This window comes from Galeopterus variegatus, unplaced genomic scaffold, assembly GCF_000696425.1.
Source record: "Galeopterus variegatus unplaced genomic scaffold, G_variegatus-3.0.2 Scaffold188, whole genome shotgun sequence".
Taxonomy (NCBI): domain Eukaryota; kingdom Metazoa; phylum Chordata; class Mammalia; order Dermoptera; family Cynocephalidae; genus Galeopterus; species Galeopterus variegatus.
The window spans coordinates 259396-266674 of NW_007726299.1; positions in this window are offsets into that span (position 1 = coordinate 259396).

A 7279-nucleotide genomic window follows, 5' to 3' on the forward strand; every position below is an offset into this window, starting at 1 on the left:
TCAGTCCCAGCAACTACACTTAGCAAGATGTTTTACATCTGGGGCACTGTGGACAGCTCCACAATGTAGCCATAACCTTCACATCCAAACTATATTACAAGCTCCCTGGATATGCCAGGGACCCCCATATAGCACATATTGCACTGAACAACCCGGGGGGAGGGAGACAACTGCATAGAGTACAATGTGGATAGCACACTCCAGGGTTGTGCAGTGCACGGTCTGCACAGAAGAACAAAGTGGCCCTGGCAGAAACCGTGTCTCATATAATTTATCTCCCAGCCTCATCCTGAGCAAGTAAAATGCCCTGTATAAAAGTAATTGATTTGCTGACACTTCTAAGTGAAGTATTTTCCTCCAAAAAGAAAAAAGAAGTCGACAAGGAAAGAAAAACACTGGTGAATATTGATAAATATTGCAGCTCCTTGGATCATGTCATGTCCACTCTGGACACTGGTAACTGCCAAATAGAAAAAAAAAAAAAACGGATTTACATAGTTGTCTCCGAGAAGGAAAGAGATTAGGTGCTACTTGGGATTGTGATGTCCCTCCTTCAATCTACATGTTTGAGCATTACCTTGTAATAACCTTAACCCTTTCATTTTTCATTGTTTTATATTTTGGTGACTGGCTGGTATGGGGATCCAAACTCTTGACCTTGGTGTTATAACACCACACTGTAACCAACTGAGCCAACCGGCCAGCCTGTTTTTTATGCTTAATAATGACTTTGGTCTCCTTGGATTGCTGTTTTCATTAGGAACCACTAACTACATCCAAATTCATTTATTGATTTAGGAAGAGTGAGTGTCTTGCTTCTCAGAGCTTCTGTGGATAGCCAGTGTGAGAACGTGTTGCAGAGGATTGGGATCAGGTGGGGTCTCAGAGGAAAGCATCTGCCTCGGGGCTTACAGGGCATGCCCCGCTTCTTAGAGACTGTTCTACAAGTCAAGAAGCCTGTTGGTTAGTTTAGGATAAGTACAACTGCCAACCAGACCTAGTTACCCACTTCAGCACCTCTGAACTGTCTTTCCCTGTACACCAAATTCCTGGACATCAAAATTACAATCTGACACTTGCCGATGGGTGGAGATGCCGAGTTGGGGTGTTTGTAGGTTGATACATAATAGGTTGGAATAAATCAACCCTAGAATAGGAATGGTGATGCCCATGGGGAAGCAGACACTCTCCACTGGATGGTGTTTGAAAAGCTCATCCTGCTCCTGGCTCTTCGAGGGTTCTCTTTTCTATTCTCCAGCCTTTGGCTCACATATTCTTTTACCAAACCATAAACTACAAGTGACTAGATTCTAAAGATTTCTGCTTTGTCCCCTTGGGATTACACCCAGTTTGCCTTGAGGACAGTTTCTTGTGGGCCCAGACTCTTTGGTTTCTCATCAACAGATAATTGCTTGGCTACTCACAACCTCTGTGTGTGGGTTTTCCTGATTCAACTCCCACAGGGAAACTTTTCATCCAAATCCCAGGGAAACATTCCGCTTGCTGATCCCTTTCAGTCTCTCTATCCTGCCTTTCAAGCACTGTTAAGTCGGTGCATGGGGTGATGCCTGTATCTTTCCCGCTTATTAGCTCCGTGTAACCAATAACAGTGCTATAGGGAAAAGGGGGCAGATGCACACGTCTCCAGGAGAACTTCTGCTGAGTGATAGTGGGGATTCAAACCCTACCCCAATCCCAAACCCTAAATGGGACTCAAAGTGTGGCAGCCCACGTGTGAGGGAAATCTCAAAGGAGCCTGGGAGTAGCAGGCATGCCATAGACATGGATGCTCCGAGACGGAGTGCTGGCGCCCTGCTGGACTCACCAGCACCCACTCTGATGGGGCAGTGGTTTACCCTCCAGCTAATGCTAAAGCTCTGGCCAGATTGCTCTCTAAGAAACCTCTACCTCAGAGTTGCAGAAACGGTCAAGGATCCAAAGGAATTCAGTTTCAATACAAAGCATGTTCCAAGATGGAGAGGTTGGGTATCTCTGCCTCCTGCCCTGAGGAGCAATGGTAAGCCCTTACGTTCAGTGCACTGAGATGGGGGAGAGAATATAAGAGGGAAGTAGAACAGCTGGCTCCTACATTTCAGTAAGAAAGGAGAATTGCAAGGCACTGCTCTCAGGAGACATTTTACTTATATGCACTCGGGGTGCCCTGAGGAGGGCACCAGCCCCTACGCACATCACCCGCCGTAGACAGGTGGGGCACTGGAAAGACGCTGGTTGATGCCTAGGGCTCTGCATATTCCCTCTGCAGCCCCCAAGCTTGGAAGTGGTCATCTTGGAAAAGGGCTGACCTCACCTTTAGCAACAAAGATAGAGAGCTGGAGTCCAAGGGCCTTTTCAATACTACCTTAGGAAAAAAAAAAAAGTTGTTTGTGAGCACCTATTACACATTGGGTGTTAGGCTAGCTGCTGGGTATGTGTCATCTCACAAGGGGTAAGTATTATTGTCCCCATTTTCCAGAGGGAAGACAGAAGCAACAGGTTAATTAGTTAAGCAGCCCAAGGTCACACAGCTAGTGAGTGGCTGGCCCAGGATTTGGACCCGGATCCGTCCAACACCTTCTACTTGGCTGCACTGTCAGCACTTGCAGGAGAGGGCCTGTGACAGCACGGATTGTGTAAGATTCTCTAAACATTATAATCTTCCTGTGCTTGTTATTTTGGTCTCTCTGCTGTCTCTGTCCCCACTGTGATTAGTTGAGAATAAAAAATCTTCAAACCAGAGGAGTCCATCTGCTTGTCTTTAGAGATGGCAAGAAAAGAAATCTCTTGACCGGTGGGGCTGGAGTAAGGAAAGGCACCATCTAAGGGGCAAGATTGTAGAGCCTTTGGAAACACAGAGAGAGAGCTGGGAGCCGAGCTGGGAGGGGTCGCACCCCAGATGCTCAATGGTGGAAGACTCCGGCCTCACACACCTTGTGCCCAAAGACATAAAGAAAGAAATCTGTGTGTAGAGCAAACTGGGTCAAATGTTCACGGATAACTGAGAGGCTCTGGTCATTTCATGGAAATGACACATATGCAAACAGCCACTGTTCTTTCTCAAAAAACCCATAAAAATGACATCTTTGGATTTTGACAATGTCTCTTTTTTTAAAGGCCCCCTGGTTGTTTTTATCCTGGTCACACCTGCTCTGGGGCTGGGCTAAGGGAGACTCAGGTTAGCCCTGGTTCTCAGGGTGCTCAGCTCTCCTCCCCACAGTCTCACTTTAATTGATATGACGCCAGAGGGTTGGGAGAGGCCAGTTTGGCTCCTATAATATATCTATCCTTTGATACATTTAGCTCTAACCACCCCACCCACCCCCAAAATTAATCTTTGGTGCTCCTGGTGTATGGAGGACCCAATGCTATCAACGGACCTTCATTCATGCTTTAGTGGTCCCCCGCCGTGCTGCCCCCTAACTGGGTCCATTAGTAGGGGACAGTCAGCACCTGAACTCGAGGGAGGCACATCTGTTAAGATGCAGAGAGATGGAGGGGGCTGTTATGGACGGTTATGTCCCCACAGGCCTAGGCCGGGATCCAGCCCCGTTCACCAAATCTTGGACAACTGTCAGAATTTCTCTGGGTCCTTGAAACTGCTTCTGAACAGCAGCTGTGGTGTGTCCTGCTCCTGGAGTTCTTTCTCATAACTTCTGATTTCATCAGAGTACACGGACTCAGAAAAATGAAGAGAGACAAGCGCAAAGCCAAAAAGCAGTGACCAAGCGAGGGGAACTAATCCTGGAATTAATACTGGTCCCCTGGGAACTCTCCTCTTCTCCACCCAATAATCTTGCTTTGATTAACGCAGTCCTACTAGGGGTTTGGGCACTGTCTGAAAGCAGTAATGGGATCCGGAGAGACCAATTCTGGAACAGTCTCTAAGCTGTTAAGGCTCTTTAAAATCTGATTCCATCTTTCATTTCTGTCTGAACCTGCACTGTTCTTCCACCTCCCTTGTGCTCTGAGCCAGACTGAACTCCACTGGGAGAGGCAACTTGTGGGATGGAAAGAGAATGGGCTTTGGGGTCTGCAGGAATGGGTCTGAATCCCACCCCCATGTCTTAGGAGCTGTGACTTTCCTTGCAGGGCTTCTGTGATAATTAGAAGAGATAACATATGTGCAGTGCACACTGTAAGTGTTCAGCAGGAGAAAGTGGTTTGTTTTGATTTGTGTAATTGTGGATCCTGGACACACTTGTGTCTATACCTTGCTGTCACAGTTGCCTCTGCCCTGGATGAACAGCTGTCTCTGCTGGTGACAGCCTATCCATCCCTTCAGTCCTAGGTTTGTTACAGCGTGTTACAATGTGTGCTACAGTGAACTATCAAGGAGAGGCAGGACACCAAGGCTTGTAGCTGGAAGCAGAGTTTATTGATGCCAGCAACAGCTCAGTGGACTTGTGTCACTAAGGCTGAGCCCCGAACACAGAGGAGCTGTCTCTTCTATATTGTTACACTTCCAGTTTTTGCCATGGGGTAAGAGGTGACCTTATATGTTTATAACTTCCGTCTAGGTGGGAGAAGTTCCAGGTCTGTTAGCCGTTAGAGCAGGGCAGGAAGGTCAAATGTTGCATCGGCCTTTGCAGCAGAGCGGGGCACAGCTGGGCATATATGACAGCAGGGTGGGGTGCAGTCAGGAGAGCACTCGGGAGGACATCGGTGCCTCAGGTTAGCTGGTACCTCTTCCAGGAAGCAGCCCCTGATTTCTAAGCCAAATAAGACAACACACATGGAAATATTATGTCATTCCCCTACTCAAAATCAGTCAGTGATTCTCCACTGCCTAGAGAACAAAATCTAGCCTCCTCAGTGAGAACAACAAGGCTCTTCATGCTTTAACCTTTGCCCCCAATCCTTCCCCCAAACCCCACCCTCATTTTACATTCCAATTATACGCATCTGCTGTGGTGCCCGAAATGCAGCCAGCTCCTGCTACTCCCCTACTGTGAGGGTATGCACCATCGAAATTAGGCATCTGAATCAACTTGCACTTGGATTTCTGGGACATGAGACCTGCAAAATGTGGGGACTGGCCATACCTGCTCAACATCAGCCTGCTGTTGGAGAAAAGGCATCGCTCCCATGGGTGGATCAGAAATCAAGGGATCTGTGCAGGGTCCTGGGTAAGAGTGTGGCTCTTCCACAGAATCAGACCTGGCCCAAACCTGACTTGTCACTCACCTTTGCCATGTCTCTGAACCCCCATTTCTTCATCCAGGAGAAGGGAATGGTACTAACACCCCAAGGTTTTATGGGGAGGAGTGTCAGGCATATAGCAGGTGCTCAGTAAATGTCTACTCATATTAGAATCTCTGGAAGTAGCAAGCAATGGTTCCTCTGAAATACCACTGGACTATAACAAGCATTTTGGCTGGGTTTTAGGCACTGTCTAAAGAGATTAATTTAACCACTTTAGACACATCTGTAGCTCAGCATTAAAAGGTCAAGGTTTTGTCTTCCACTCCCATCCTTCTTGCCAGAGCCCTCTCAGTGAAAATTACAGTCTGGTAAGATACTTCCCTGGAGGGAAGCATTTCTGCATTCAGGGAACATGTTCAAGAATTCAGCTTCTATAACCTTGGCTCTTCAGGGCTTATTGCATGACGTGTGGATGTATGGAAAGATCCAAGAATCTGGAGGCAGAGAACCTGGATTCAAATCCTGGTCCTGTTGGTGACCAGCTGTGTGATCTTGGCTAAGTCTCTTAGCCTCTCTGAGCCTCAGATTCCTCATGTGTAATATGGGGGCACCCACCTCACAAATAAGATAATGAGAAGAAAAATGCTTCCTAAAGTATGGCCCAGGTCAAGCTCCTTAAATTTACTTCTTTTTTTTTTTTTAATCTTGGCCTGTTTTACTATAGGTTAAAAATCTCTTATCTGCAATTTCAAAATGCAAAAACATCTGAGAAACAATATATTTTTTAATTCACTTGGCTGCAAAACATAAAGTATGGCCCAGGTCAAGCTCCTTAAATTTACTTCTTTTTTTTTTTTTTTTAATCTTGGCCTGTTTTACTATAGGTTAAAAATCTCTTATCTACAATTTCAAAATGCAAAAACATCTGAGAAACAATATATTTTTTAATTCACTTGGCTGCAAAATTTGGCCTGAATTCCTGTGAGTATATTTATAGACTTTATCCCACTTATGGTGAATATTTGTATGCTTTACTGCAGAAATAATAACGTATTTGGTTTGAGAGTGCTGTCCCGGTTACCTCTGGGGTGTCAAGTAGTGTATGGGATATTCTGAATCCTGAAACACATCTGGATCCATGAGTTTTGCTTTAAAAGTTATGAACTTATATTCTAACTTATATCCCAAGCACTAGTCACTCATGTTCTACCTGAATGACTTTGTCATATCCTTATACCACCTGTACTAGTATTACTATCTGCTTTATACATTTTTAATTGATTCCATTTTTTACTTACTTTTTTCAAAGGAATCTTTTTAAAAATGCACTGTAAAATACTTAATCATACATAAAAATGTTTGTTTATGTGTCACCCCAAATCATCCTGTGGAATGCACCCCACACTTCAAGCAATGGTGACCTCAAACTAGCACAACAGGTTAGCTCTTAAATAGTCAGAACACAAGGAATAAGGCTGACATCTGCTAGGTTTGGAATCTCTTTGAGGTTCTCATTTACAATAAATATTCCACAGTACAATTCCCCTAAGTGCTGGTTGCCTTCCCGTTGTGAACAGGAGACTACATTTAATCACACCTGCCGTGAAGCTCTGATGATAAACCATGAATAGGGCAGCAGAAATGGCAGATGAACCTCAACTTTGGAACAGCTCACCTAGGACAAGTTCTTTCACAGACATTCTCATCCAATTCTCACCTCCACCCACAGGATAGGTAATATTAGCATAATTTAAAACAGAAAACCAGGCTCACATGGGTTGAGAGCTTGGCCTAAGATTTCACAAGTCACAGGGAGCACTAAGAGTAGATTCAGGTCCCTGGGGCTGACCCAGGGTTCTCTCTGCTTCGTCAAGCCACAGTCTCAGCTGTTCAGGGCACTGCTTATGCCACTTGCTGCCTCTGGTTTACATGTTAATATCCACAAAAACTGCTGGGAACCTGGATGTTCATAAAACCAGCCTGCTTTGACTAAAGTACTCCCCTGTGGCTTAGCTATTACCTTTCCCCAATTCTCAGTTAAATAAATTAAAATTTAAAAATAAATTAAATAAAGCCCCCCCACTCCCCCCAAAAAAAGCCTTCACAGTTGTTGAATGGGTCTAACAAGGTTTTCAGGGGT